This window comes from Haliotis cracherodii, unplaced genomic scaffold (assembly GCF_022045235.1).
Source record: "Haliotis cracherodii isolate W230 unplaced genomic scaffold, xgHalCrac1.p SCAF_3, whole genome shotgun sequence".
In the NCBI taxonomy this organism is placed as follows: domain Eukaryota; kingdom Metazoa; phylum Mollusca; class Gastropoda; order Lepetellida; family Haliotidae; genus Haliotis; species Haliotis cracherodii.
This window is the reverse complement of record NW_027266286.1, coordinates 12,306,256-12,321,412: the sequence shown is the minus strand read 5'-3', so window position 1 is coordinate 12,321,412 and position 15,157 is coordinate 12,306,256. Positions and strand designations below refer to the sequence as shown.

The following is a 15,157-nucleotide window of genomic DNA, read 5'->3' as shown; positions in this document are numbered from 1 at the left end:
ACCTTACTTTGAAGTTAAAGGTACTTTCGCTTGTGGTTAGTCGATGCGTAGAACTGTCCACTCACCAGCTACAACTGACCGTAGTAGTAGCAGCAACAGCAGCCCATCTTATATTATATATTCATCCTCCAGTGTTATTTGACCGTGACCCTCGCTGACAGTGTCCCACTTGACGCATAAATCACGTCCCGACACTCGTCCAACGCTAGCGAGCTTGCGGGCTTATCTGCCATATACTTATGTATTATATATGAAGCGCGTCGCGGGGCTGTCGCCCAGTGGGGATACGAGAGACACACGGACATCAGCTACTGAGGCATCACCCTCTCCTCCATCTCCCATCCTGGCAGTATCCGACACTGGATTGTACACGGCTACACACGGATAGAAAGACCTCCACACACGTGAGTGGCTTCAGTTTGATGTAACACAATTCACTCCTGTATTGTTAGTTACGGATCAGGGCAACAACGTGTTCTGTAGCAGTAAATTCACACGTGATGGCTGTTATTGCCATTGACAAACATTGATACGTTACTATCACGTCCTGATAGGAAAGTCCAATGGTTCTTGTAATTCTGTGCTTGGTCCTTGTATAAGGTCATGGTTCCAAGGGATTTTCAGTTGATAAAGCATGTCTCGCATTTGGAACATTAAAAATAATTTCTCTTCTTATCAGACATACTATTGTGAACGACGTATACCCATCGTTATGGAACATATCAAACTGTGAACATTGATTATCACGGCTTAACAGCAGGAAGAAAGTTAGGAAGGAAATTTCTTGTAAAACATTTTACGTTATTTCTGTTATCACATGACGTACACATCTGTTTGCAACATACCAAGCTGTCCACATTGAGTATCACATCTTAATAGCAGGAAGAATATTTGGTAATTTCTTGTAAATCCAAGCCCAGAACCCAAACCTTTTGACAAAGTGTTGATGAATATTCTGACCATCCATCGTTGGTTAAGTGTTAAAGACTCACTTGCCTGGGGTATCACGTGCAAGATTAAAGTCGACATTTGCAACTTGGAGAATATGTGCTGCATATATTTAACGCGCGTTTATATTGTAATAACGTAATACTCCTCCATGCACGTGAGTGTAATACATGCACATCCAAGTAGACTCAAGCAGTGACACAGCAACAGCCCACTACCAACCGTAAATACATACATATACATGAATAGCGTTTGCATTGATGGATACAATAGCAAGGCCGGCGAGGACAAATATAACGTGTCAATAAAACCTCAGATGATGATAAACACGTCCATAGTTTTCATCCGTCCCTTTTTCAGCGTTGATGTTGCGATCAATTCACCCTTAACGTAGGTGTATATTTTTCGATTCCGCCGTGCATAGTTTAATAAAATTAATAGCATTATGTGTACCCTTGCTCCAGCACGTAACATTCTCTGCCCCAGTTGTAGTGTCTGCGACAGTCTCTGCTCCAGCTGTAGTATCTGTAACATTCTCTGCTCCAGCTGTAGTGTCTATAACATTCTCTGCTCCAGCTGTAGTATCTGTAACATTCTCTGCTCCAGCTGTAGTATCTGTAACATTCTCCGCTCTAGCTGTGGTGTCTGTAACATTCTCTGCTCAAGCTGTAGTGTCTGTAACATTCTTTGCTCAAGTTGTAGTTTCTGTATAGAAACATTCTCTACTCTAGGGGGCGGTCGGGTAGCCTAATGGTTAAAGAGTTCGCTCGTCACGCTGAAGACCCGGTTTCGATTCCCGAAATGGGTACAACATGTGAAGCCCATTTCTGGTGTCCCCCGCCGTGATATTGCTGGAATATTGCTAAAAGCGGCGTAAAACCATACTCACTCACTCTCTACTCCAGCTTCCGTGTCTATAAGGGGGCACGGGTGGCCCAGTCGTCTAAAGCGCCGCGATTCGCTATGCAGAATTGCGTCCCTTGGGCACGCCAGAAACCTATGATTGTGGTTTCGAATCCTGGTTCGCCCCAATTATGGTTCTAGGTTTGTCAGCACCATACCCGTGCTCGTGGGTTTCACAGAAGTGGTAAACGTCTGAGACCTGCATCACTTCGGGCTTTCCTCCCACATTAAGCTGACACGCCGTGATGTAACTGAAATACTGTTAAAAGCGGCGTTAAACCCAACTCACTCACTTACTCGTGTCTACAACATTCTCTGCTCTAGCTTTCGTGTCTGTGACATTCTCTGCTCTAGCTTTCTCTACTCGTGTCTGTAACATTCTCTACTCTAGCTTTCGTGTCTGTAACATTCTCTGCTCCAGCTGTAGTGTCTGTTACATGCTCTGCTCCAGCTGTAGTGTCTGTAACATTCTCTGCTCTGGCTTTCTTGTCAGTAACATTCTCTGTGTCAGCTATACAGTGTCTGAAACATTATGTACTCCAGCTGTAGTGTCTGTAACATTCTCTGCTCCAGCTGTAGTGTTTGTAACATTCTCTGCTCCAGCTGTAGTGTCTGTAACATTCTCTGCTCCAGCTGTAGTGTCTGTAACATTCTCTGTGTCAGCTATACAGTGTCTGAAACATTCTGTACTCCAGCTGTAGTGTCAGTAACATTCTCTGCTCCAGCTGTAGTGTCTGTAACATTCTCTGCTCCAGCTGTACAGTTGCTATTCTCTACTTCAACAATAGAGTGTATATGATACATGTTGTTACATTCTCTATCTGTTGAAATATATGAACTTATTTGAATAACAGCTTTTAGTCAAATCAAGATGTTCATCCTCCGCATTACTTGAATAGTTTCAACACTCGAGTACACAAAGCAATTCTTTTGAGCGTCCATATCTGATGAAGACGACATAACTATCTCGTCATCGCCATAGTTTCTGTATCAAACATTCCACTGACCGTGGTCGGCGATGCAGAAATACAATGTAGGTGACATACTCACGATTTCGGGGCAGACACAAAAGAGCTTGGTGTATTCATACACATAATGTAATTGAGAATTCATCTCTATAATCAGATTATGGATTGAATGTGCGACCTTGATAGCTTGATTAAATGTGAAAATGTGACTAACTTATTACTCATAAAGGTAGACATACACGACAGCTGGTATACGAGGATAGGTATTCAGGCACGAAATTTAGTATACTCAAACGGGTGGACCTGTGGACACTACCTGGTATTCTTAAACGGGTAGACATACACCACAGCTTGTATACTTTCACACGGGCAAACATACACGCTAGCTAGTATGCTCACACGAGTAGACATACTTTCCAGTTAGAACTCCCACACGGGTAGACGTGCACGCTAGCTGGTACTCCCACACGAGTAGACGTGCACGCTAGCTGGTACTACCATACGGGTAGACATGCACGCTAGCTGGTACTCCCACAGGGGTAGACGTGCACGCTAGCTGGTACTACCATACGGGTAGACATGCACGCTAGCTGGTACTCCCACAGGGGTAGACGTGCACGCTAGCTAGTACTACCACACGAGTAGACATGCACGCTAGCTAGTACTACCAAACGGGTAGACATACTTTCCAGTTAGTACTCCCACACGGGTAGACGTGCACGCTAGCTGGTACTCCCACAGGGGTAGACGTGCACGCTAGCTAGTACTACCACACGAGTAGACATGCACGCTAGCTAGTACTACCAAACGGGTAGACATACTTTCCAGTTAGTACTCCCACACGGGTAGACGTGCACGCTAGCTGGTACTCCCACACGGGTAGACGTGCACGCTAGCTGGTACTCCCACAGGGATAGACGTGCACGCTAGCTAGTACTACCACACGGGTAGACATGCACGTTAGCTAGTACTACCTAACGGGTAGACATACTTTCCAGTTAGTACTCCCACACGGGTAGACGTGCACGCTAGCTGGTACTCCCACACGGGTAGACGTGTACGCTAGCTGGTACTCCCACACGGGTAGACGTGCACGCTGGCTGGTACTCCCACACGGGTAGACGTGCACGCTAGCTGGTACTCAAATGTATAACATCAGCAAGAGAATATACCCAATAAGCATGCGTACAAACGAGCTATGTTCCGAAACACAATTACGAGCCAATTTCTTTCCGACTCAATCCTTTATATTTAGAACCGTTATATACATCTAAAACATTATTTCATTTTTGGTAAATATTAAAATGATCACTTATGTTGGGAAAATACCAATAGAGTGATGAATAGATGAGTGAAAAAATATTGGTCACCCAATGAAAAATGTAAAAAACAACAATTAAAATAGAGACCTTCGAGTAAAAACTAAATTGCTTAAAAGGTTATCTCGAACTCTATACGATTTTCATAATGCAATTCGTCGTTACTTTGACGTATTGGTTACACAGTAGAAAAAAAAAAAGTTCTTTGATACAAAGTACCTCAAATAATTCAGCAAAAGGTGATGACATGGATGCAGCTTCTTATCCCGTTGTTTTATCTGATTCATAAGTATTCCACATACAGGAGTAGACTTTTAAACATGAAAATAACGTTCATACCATACAATCCCTGCTTGTCAACAAAAACGGGATCCACATGGACGATGTATACCAATTCGGCAACAACCTTTTGTTATTCCCTTGCACACATGTCCCTTCAGTTGTCTTCTCTCCCAGACCCTAGTGATCAAATTCAATTTAATCTAACTAGAAGTGTAGAATGACGTGGCAAGTCTAGATTGCCTCAACTCTTAAGCTTTGTTCTTGGTAATTTATCCATTTTGATTATATTTTGTCTATGGTAGATACATATCATTAAATATGATGTCTTTAACACGCCTTTAACACGAAATGGATAGCGATCTGTGTGTGACTTCATAGACATAGCCTACAGCTAATGTCGTGGGAGGCACGACAAGGTCAGTTTTATATCTATGTCAATGGAAATGGACACTTAAACCTTCAGTTCCTCGGTCTCCAGGTGTTGTTTAACGCTGGAATGTGACTGATACCACCGACAAACTCAAACTAGTCCTTGCTGAGAGCTTAGCCCGCCAGGTGAGAATCTCCACTGAATCGTGTATTATAGCAAAGGACTGAGTAATTATTAATGGTCGACAGATTCTATGTCTAAGCCAGGATTTAACTGTCGTGAGAATTAACATTACTGACAAGCCACACCCCAGTGTTAAATTCCACCTAGTCGTAGTTAAAAGAGGTTTGTGTTGTCACGGATTTGGGACTTATTTTAATAAAGTTCACCGGGGGCACGGGTGGCCCAGTCGTCGAAGGCGCCACGATTCGCTGTGCAGAGTTGCGTCCCTTGGGCACGCCAGAAACCTACGATTGTGGGTTCGAATCCCGGTTCGCCCCGATCATGTTTCTAGGTTTGTCAGCACCATACCCGTGCTCGTGAGTTTCACCGGAGTGGTAAACGTCTGAGACCTGCATCAATTCGGGCTTTCCTCCCACATTAAGCTGACACGCCGCGATATAACTGGAATACTGTTAAAAGCGGCGTTAAACCCAACTCACTCACTCACTAATAAAGTTCACCGAGCTGAGCATCGGTTAGCGGGCTATGTCTTGGATAGTTCAAATATTTACAGGCCATACTTACGTCATTAGATATGCCTTAAACAGCAGAGTCGAATCTGTTTCCTTTTGTGTTAGAATCTGGTCGCATGTCTTGCTGTATCAGTTGACGTCCCAACGGGTTTAAGTGTTAGGTATTAAAGAACTGTCTTAAATCACGTAAGGTAAAGTGTAAAATGTGATGAAACAGAAAATGACTGCGTTAACATTACTTCATTGGCATTACACTTAAGCACTCATTAAAGTATCTTTTCACTATAAGACGCCACGTTTAGTGGACATCACTGTTATGCGATAGTATAATTGTGGCAGTGCGGTGGTGGTGGTAATACTTATTAACTTCGGCCTGTTATTTCACGCCCCCGTCGAAGTAAACACCAGCCACCATTCGCGGTCGTCTCCTCATCCTCCGTGTACCAGGCTAACACTGTATTATGGAGGACATCCACAAAATTTAACCTGTAAGAATTAGGGGACAACAGGCCCGTGTCAATTTGTAGATAAACGCTAGAGCCGTGCCGTATGTGGGGTTAAGCTGGCGAGTCAACACGACCACAGCAGGTACACAGGACCACGACCCACGAGCCACAGCACAGTGAGATCTAGTTTACTTAAAATAATACAATTGTTTGGCCAGTCGTAACTTAAATTAGTTTTTCTTCTCACTCTCCCGCACAGCACGCTTTCCTGAAGTATGGTGTGTACAGGGTTATTCAATCATGTCAAAATATTTGCGTCTTCCCAGTTTGCAATTCTTTCATAAATAACAAAATAATTTGTTAAATAAACTCGGTAATCTTTGAGGAGCACAGGTCGCCTTGTCGTTAAAGGCGACGTAATTCACTCTGCAGAGTTGTGTCCCTTAAGTAGGCCAGCAGCCTGCGATTACAGGTTCAAGTCCTTTCCGAATTGCTTATGTTTGTAGTTGTCAGCACAATCCCCGTAGGTTTTTCAAAAGTGGTAAATGTCTGGGACCTGCATCACTTAGGGCTTGCATCCCACATAAAGCAAAAACGCCCCGAAATAACTGAAATACTGTTCAGAGCCAAAACTATTGTAAAACCTGGATCACTTCGGGCTTGAATCCCACATAAAGCTGAAACGTCCTGATATAACTGGGATTATCCAAAGCCCAAACAATCCTCTCTCGCACTCACTCACAACTCACTTGAAAAATTTACGTTGATCAAAGAGGGCAAATTTACAACTATATGTTAATTTAATCTGCATGATATATCATGGGTGTAACATAAATTAGTACTGTACAATTCACTTGTCATAACATCCTTCTCCAGTGTGCTATGACGTAGGCTAATGAATATAATTAATTGTGCATGGTTATGTACAAGGTTATGTACAATCGCGTCATCTGGCAATTAAGTAGCCACATTGTTCGTCCAGCGATGACAACAGGAATCTAGGTATGTTACCTAACAGGATGCATGTCGTATGTCTACTAACAGATGACCTGACAATGTAAGGCGTTTGCAATGTGGAGAATAATTGACTGTCCGCGCCCGACCATCATTCTTGTCCCCGTCTCCACGATACTTACCTGTCAATCACACTTCGACACGTGTTGTGCTCCAACCCTCATCAATCAGAGTGTATGCAGGTAGGAGGCGAACACGTGTCATCAGGTCAATAGCAGTAATACTATGTCAAATTGTGAGTTACATGATTCAAACCATGTTATCAGGTTTACTTACATCATCGAATGATTGGTGACATGGCCTGAAAGTTTACACACGTAACATCCAACTATGTAAGCGCTCGTTAGACAGTAATAGTTAGTGAGTGACTGAGTATGGTTTTACGCCGCTTTAGGCGATATTCCAGCAATATCACAGCGGGGGACACCAGAAATGGGCTTCACACGTTGTACCCATGTCGGGAATCGAACCCGTGTCTTCGGCATGACGAGCGAACGCTTTAACCACTCGGCTACCCGACCGCCCCTAATAGTCAGTGAGTGAGTAGGGTTTAACGCTGCTTTGAGCAATATTCCAGTTACAGGGAATGAGTTTACTTGTGTGGAACATACTTGGTATGTATATGTACATATATCGTGTCTCGTCATGGCCATCAATGCAACCTTCTGAACTAACTAGGGTACGGTCGGGTAGCCTAGTGGTAAAGCGTTCGCTCGTCACGCTGAAGACCGGGGTTCGATTCCCGACATGGGTACAATGTGTGAAGCCCATTTGTGGTGTCCCCCGCCGTGATATTGCTGGAATATTGCTTAAAGCGGCGTAAAACCATACTCACTCACAACTACACTAGTGTTCGAAGTGGGCCATCAATATCCATTAGGTTTATTGCGTTATGTGCACGAAATCATCTCAAGCAGTCGAGATGATGCAACTGTCAATTATGTTCCTCAGTCGTCACGATCTGCTGAGTGCAGCTTCAAGTCCAAATTTTGGCCTGATCGTGATTCGTCGCCATTTAGCAACATGCACGTGCTCGTACGTTTCATCAAAGTGGTTAATACTACGACGTGCGTCAGTGACAGTCAGTGCTCACATCTCTCAAGTGGTGTTCTTATTAATCAACAGGTGCGCTTGACTGATACCACGTATATGATAACAATAATAACTCGTGTCTGTCTCGTAAATATATAGAATTATTTTACTTTTATTGGAACAAGTACGACTGGAAGTTTGTAGTGTGTATTTTATGTAACGCGTATTAACGGATATCTTACTACATAATATATACATATCTAGTAACTTAAACATACAAGAGTCGTATTTATGGATTTAACACCACTTACCGTAGAGAGCCTAATGTCCATCATTGAAAATATGTATACACTGTCCCTAGCTACTTCACATTCAATAAACTTGATGGGCTTGAGATCCTTGAAATCCTCTTGTGTGACGGCTATGCTTCACGAATCACTTTCAAATATATAGAACGCATATTTGCTTTGTACCATAGGTTTTTATATACTGTGATGAATAATATGAATATTGGTATTATTTATGGTTGTATATCTCGGAAACTGTGTCGCCAACTCTCGTCTCGAATCGTAGTCGTGGGCATTTGTTTAAAGATGGACCCTTGAATGAGATGTGATTCACATTCTTTGTTTACATTTTGCGATTATGGATTATATGCACCACAGGGTGCTAATTGCATTATTGAATTCGAGAACAGAACATGTGGTATAAAAGGTGTTTCGGTTCATGAAGTGTTAGTTTCTAACACTACGTTAATACACCATTGCGTACACCTCGAATCCAGATGTTGGTGATCTCACCACCTATGCATTCCCTGTTGTTGAGAAACCCTACACTCTGTGACATCTATTAAACACTATTGTAGCAGGTGACAGGGAGCCACGGCGGGTTGTGGCCTGGTATGCAGGCGTTGTGTGCCCAGCAGGGTGGATGAGGTCAGTCTACTGCTACCCTGTCCACCTCCACTCCTCCCATTGTCCACGACTGCTGGAGCAACGGGACGTGACCAGATTCCATTCTTCTCGTAGCATCTCCAGTGTTTGTATGGTCAGTCAGGACAATACAAGTCGCCTCGTGTGTACATACCCGGATATACTTCCAGCTTGTCTGAGTGTAAGGGGGGACCTAGACGTACAATCATATCGTAGTCCTGGGGATAACGCTAACAATACTGTCACCATACCCAACACAGCACGAAGGATTTTAGAACCGAGGGGCTTTGCTTCATGTGATCTATAGCAGACATATTTCATGTCAAGGGCGTAGAGAAGCCGCATTCGCATGTACGGACACAGATTTACTGGCTTAATAAACAAGACTGATTTCATAACTGAGTATTTCGTACCATTTCCGAAAACCAAATGAAATATTCATCATTCACGATGCACGAGAACGGTTATTTTTCCATACTAGTGTATTAGCACATCCTAAAACCTAATAGCGTACCTAGAGCCAGTGTATGAATTTCTATCTATCTGATATATATCTTCTATCTATCTGCCTGTCTGTCTATCTGTCTATCGATATATCTGTCTGTTCTGTCTAATCTATCCTATCTATCTACTAGACAGTCGGGCAAGCTTTACGGAAATGTTACTTGCCCAATTTCAAAGTCAATGGCATTTGGCTAGCGGGCAGGCAGCTATTTCGAGCTCTGCCTAGACCTCCCATCTATTCATAATGCTTACTACGGTGCATGAATTGTACCATTAACATTGAACCGCTGACCTTGAAACGCGGTGCTGAAAACGATAAGGAGAAGAACGCCAGTGTCGAGACGCTATCAAACATACTTAACAAATGAAGCCGTTTACGCTTAGTTCCGTATCTAAATTGTGTACATAGTCTGTCTATTTCCAGATTTACTGCCCGTGTACAATGAGGCGATGAAGCCAGCGATTTACTCCATTTGTCGGTTGTTGTCACCAGATACCAACGACTGATGGTGCCCGTGTCATTGAACCTGCCTGTACATTCCTCAAACGTAGAAGAACGTTTTAAGTACTGGATATCACGCGAAAGTAAACGATCATTCTGTTCAGTGTGAGATTCGTCATGGCTAAGACATCTCGTTGTCTGGGCACATTATCGCATGCACCATTAACGGTGACACATGCTATCACCGGATATGGAGAATCTTTTCGCACATTGTAGGCTGAGTCTATACGTTAGGGTGGCCCCGGAAACCAGTAAGGTGTCCGATATACAAGTTTCCTGGTCAAATTTGTATACGTACATGCATACGAGTTTTTTTGTCAATACATTTTTTATGACGTTTTACGATCGATAGTTTAAGTTCGACGCTACTTTTGATCTTAAATCCCTCGCGCACCCAAGGATAGATTTTCTGGTTTTTTTTACAGTGATTGGAGCATTGCGTCCTTAATATGAGTTGTTATTGTTCTGATGCCATTTGTAATATTGGACATGTATATGGGAGGAATTTTGTCGTCGTCTTGACGAAAGATGCGGTAGACCTGAATATCACACATGCAGTATCAGTCTGTCAAATGGTAGGACATGCGATGACCGGAGATAGCTTGTGGGAGTCCGACCGTTGCGTTGGTAAGGTCACCCCCGACGTCAAGGTCACCTTCCATCTTCTGCACTCCCCTGGGGGCTTAGTACTGTCTGCACCTGGAAATTCCACCAGGTGTTAATTAAGTCTCCAAAACATCACATTGACCTTTTGAAACTAAGTCTTTAAGCCATTGTTTGCTTCCTTGTTGAATTTACAACAGCTTGAGAAATGTTGCTCTATTCTGAAGGTATGTCTTTGATTGTTGGCTCCATGTAGCTCCTTGGCGTACGTTCCCGTGTTGCCTGATGGCAATACTGTAACTATATGTTACCGCTCTCTCTTAGCTATCTCAACTATGTCGACTGACCCGACTCTCACCTAACAAGCACGTGGAATAAGGAAATGTGACAACCTTTGGCATTTTCATCTTTGTGGTGAAAGTGTTACTTCGTGACATGTTCAAGGCCGTAAGAATTAACTACCTTTTATGTATGAAGATTTTATGGACTGAGCTGTTTGTCTGAAGAATGCATTGATATATACATGGTCATACTGAACTACGCCGTTAAGCTGGTGGTATTTTATTTTTTCGTTCCCGTTATGTTAGTGAATGGGCCCGCTAAGCCACTAGCTTGACATTATTTTTGGTGTTTTTTTTCTATATTTCAGCCTTTAGCTCTGTACGTGAGAGAATATCTGTATTTTTGTTTCCTAAAGAGCGAGACTCGCTCTTTAAGTAGGATTGCACCTCCATGATGGTATGACTGACCTTCACACCCGTGTCAGTGGGACTGAACATGTGCCCCCGTGTCTGTATGATGAACGATGTGCTCCCGTGTCTGTATGATGAACGATGTGCTCCCGTGTCTGTATGGTGAACGATGTGCCCCCATGTCTGTATGGTGAACGATGTGCTCCCGTGTCTATATGATGAACGATGTACCCCCGTGTCTGTATGATGAACAGTGTGCCCCCGTGTCTGTATGGTGAACGATGTGCTCCCGTGTCTATATGATGAACGATGTGCTCCCGTGTCTGTATAATGAACGATTTGCTCCCGTGTCTATATGATGAACGATGTGCTCCCGTGTCTGTATGATGAACGATGTGCCCCCGTGTCTGTATAATGAACGATGTGCTCCCGTGTCTATATGATGAACGATGTGCTCCCGTGTCTATATGATGAACGATGTGCTCCCGTGCCTGTATGGTGAACGATGTGCCCCCATGTCTGTATGATGAACGAAGTGCTCCCGTGTCTGTATGATGAACGATGTGCTCCCGTGTCTGTATGATGAACGATGTGCTCCCGTGTCTGTATGGTGAACGATGTGCTCCTCCATCTGTATACATGGCAGTGTGCTTCTGTCTGTCTGTCTGTATGACTGACTATGATCTGGTATCAGTATGATTGACCAGGTGCCCTCGTGAAAGTATTATAGACTAGTGCCCCCGTGTCTGTAGTATTGAACATGTGCTCCTTCGTCTGTATGCTTGAACGCGTGATCAAGTGCCCTCGTGTCAGTATGATTGACGACGTGCTTCCATATCAGTATGATTGCAGATCAGTATGATTGGGGATCTCGTAAAAATGATCTCCAATCATTCTGATCCGCATTCATACTGATACGGAAGCACGTCGTCTATCATCCTGACACGAGGGCACTTGTTTAAATCATATGTGTGGGTGTGTGTTATGATCAATGTTAGTCTGGGTATCGAGGTTTTCCAGTGCAACTTCTCTACCATGGGATTGGTGACGATGTTGACATTTTAGTACCCCACGTTGGCAGTCAATTATCACTTGCTGTGTCGGGAGAACTTGCAGTAATTAGGATGGGTTTGTGGTGAGCATAAAACGCTCGTCGCCCAGCTCGATTACTTGATAGGTGCGTATCAAAGTAAGTTTCCCTTTCCATAATTTACCTCCTAGTAGTATGACGCTGTGTCCAATTTCGGAGCCTTCATCGCAACGTGTTTGCCGTGAAACCACTCCATATCCCTGTATACTTTGTTAATTACACATGTGGAGTGACCACTGTCGTCACATGTGGTACTTTTTGTTACCCTGCCTGGCGCTTGGTACAAGGGAAGGCAAGGACATCCGGTTGGAGTCACTATACTGTCTGGGTGGGGTATCCACGTTCAATTGTGGCATAGTATCTCAGTGGGCTAGCACTATAAAATCGGCATTGTCACAAATACACACACGAGCATGCTACATAAATGTGCAATAATCTTGTACGCGACGTTAAATTCGATGCCTCGCATATTAGGAGTACCGAAAAACAGCTGGAATATAAGGAATCAGAGCGCGACAGGAGTTTACATGTAAGGTCTCTCGAATGCTGTAATTATAGGACAGGCGTGGGCTCGTTTTGTTTTACGAGCATCACCCGTTATGTTACAATACCAGCGGTGTGTCAGTCTCCGCACGCCTGGGACCAGAGGATATACGAAGCTATGTGGGTGTAACGTAATCCACGACAACTCGTGTATTACTGTTTTAGTAGCATTTTAGATGTTCAGGGGTATGAACTCTGTGGACTTCTTCATACATGCATCTGATATCGTCAAGGCGTGAGACGTTTGGGAATTGTGCGTTTTATTTGATAGTCAGGATCGCACTAGATTTCTGCTTTAGGGTTCTGGTTCACCAATACAGGGAACGGAAAGGGGAAACGTAATTTGATGCGGACCTTTTAAGTACTGGAACTGGTTGACGACAATTTTGTCACTTTACAAATTTAAGTACTATTTCATCCTCAGCAGGGGTGTACGGGTGGTCCCGTCGTCTAAGGCGCCGCGATTCGCTGTCCCTTGGGCACGCCAGAAACCTATGATTGTGGGTTCGAATCCCGGTTAGCCCCGATTATGTTTCTAGGTTAAACGTGGTAAACGTCTGAGACCTGCATCACTTCGGGCTTTCCTTCCACATTAAGCTGACACGCCGTGATATAACTGGAATACTATTAAAAGCGGCGTTAAACCCAACTCACTCATCCTCAGCAGTCTCTCTCTCGCCCCCACCCCCCCAAACATCTCACCCACCCACCCCCATATACATATATAAATATATTCATCCATTCATCCATTTTTATAGTGGACCAATGTCAATGTTAGGGTAAATGTTACTGTTTTATGTTTCTACCCAGTGGTGAAATGAATGTATGATAGAGGATACAAGACGTTTGTAATAACTCTTTGGCGTGAAAGTTGTGTCGAAAAAAGGAACAATTTGAGCCATAATCAAGCTCACTTCCGAGTAAACCCCGGGCAGACCTCAAATCATTGAAGGAGATTAGTGTTTCCTTATCTGCATATCATGAAAATGTGACAATATGAACCTTACATAAACGCGGAAGTAAAGGGACGATATTTCGTTACCCCTTATGCAAAGAAGTAGGACAAATGCCACTTGTATTCTTGTGTTACAAACGTAAAACCAAAGCGTCCTGGATATCAGTAACATGCCAGTTGGTAAATTTGGGACACTCTCTCTTGAAGTGTGGTGAGGGCGTAATCCCTTTAAGAATCCATACGAATTCATCATTAAGATTGGATATTGAAATATTTCAAATTTTTGGCGAAACACAGATAAGGGGACTGGTAATTTGTTATAGGGGAGGGTCGGTGAGAAAAGGGAAGGGTGTGGGTGGGTGTGCTGGAGCATTATTTAGGGATTGGACTTTTATTATAGGGAGTGAGGGGTCGGACGGTAATCTATCTCTCCATCTCTCTCTCTCTCTCTCTCTCTCTCTCTCTCTCTCTCTCACACACACACACCCACACACCCTCACAAACACACACACACACCCACACACACACACCCACACACACACACACACACACACACACACACACACACACACACACACACACACACACACACCATAAATATAAATGACCAGCCCCGATCAAATGATGATCTATATTCCTTTGAACTTGGCATTAAACTGAAAAGCGCCAGTTGAATGACAATATCGAATAATATCCGTAAGCTTCTCCATTTTATCTGTCAGATTTATTCCCCACCTATGTACTAAGAAGACCCCTATCACAAATTGAGTGGTATATGAAATATCGGAGTTTAACACATCACGTCGATGTAAGACGTCGCACATAAACTCCCTGATAGAAGATGCCATCTACCGCTGACGCTTGAGCTGGTGCGTCCGTGAAAGACATGGTGTGACTGACAGGTGGTCCAGCCAATCGCTCGCTCACCAAGTCGGTCGCGACCATCTGTGTGGTGAATATGACATAATGAACAATCGCCGTCACCAGAAAGTAGTATTGAATAGGAGCGGAGATGATCAGACAAGCAACAGGTTGCACCCGGAATGTTAAGGCGCAAAGCTCCGCACAGTCCACAGCTAGTGAGTGCAGACCTGTTGTAATGGAATGCGTCTGATCAACTTGTGCTCTCCCGCCCCGTGTGAAGGGACTTGTGTGAAAGCGTCACGCACTGTTTGGGATACATTTTATTGCGTTTATTCTAATACGGATGTACTACAGCCTTTCCACTCCATCGTGAGTATCGTTAGTTGCCGGTTCTTGTGATTAGTACGATTTCGGCTAAATGTACTTGCCATGAAGTGTTGTCTACCTAACATGAAACATTTCCTTGAACGTTTTGTTGACATTCCGCATTACCAA

The 15,157-nt window shown here is 43.7% G+C and overlaps 1 protein-coding gene across 4 annotated transcripts in view; it reads left to right on the top strand.

The window, feature by feature from the left end:
• The first annotated feature begins 257 nt into the window (after positions 1-257).
• LOC139474549 (serine-rich adhesin for platelets-like) overlaps positions 258-15,157 on the top strand; it is a 34,486-nt gene continuing 19,586 nt past the window's right edge. For 2 of the 4 annotated variants that reach the window (XM_071257610.1, XM_071257607.1), the window contains exon 1: positions 14,819-15,031. The gene's annotated coding sequence lies outside the window, so the exon portion shown is untranslated. Of the gene's footprint in view, positions 405-14,815; positions 15,032-15,157 lie in introns of those variants that run through there. The other 2 variants (XM_071257608.1, XM_071257609.1) reach the window with 2 other exon arrangements.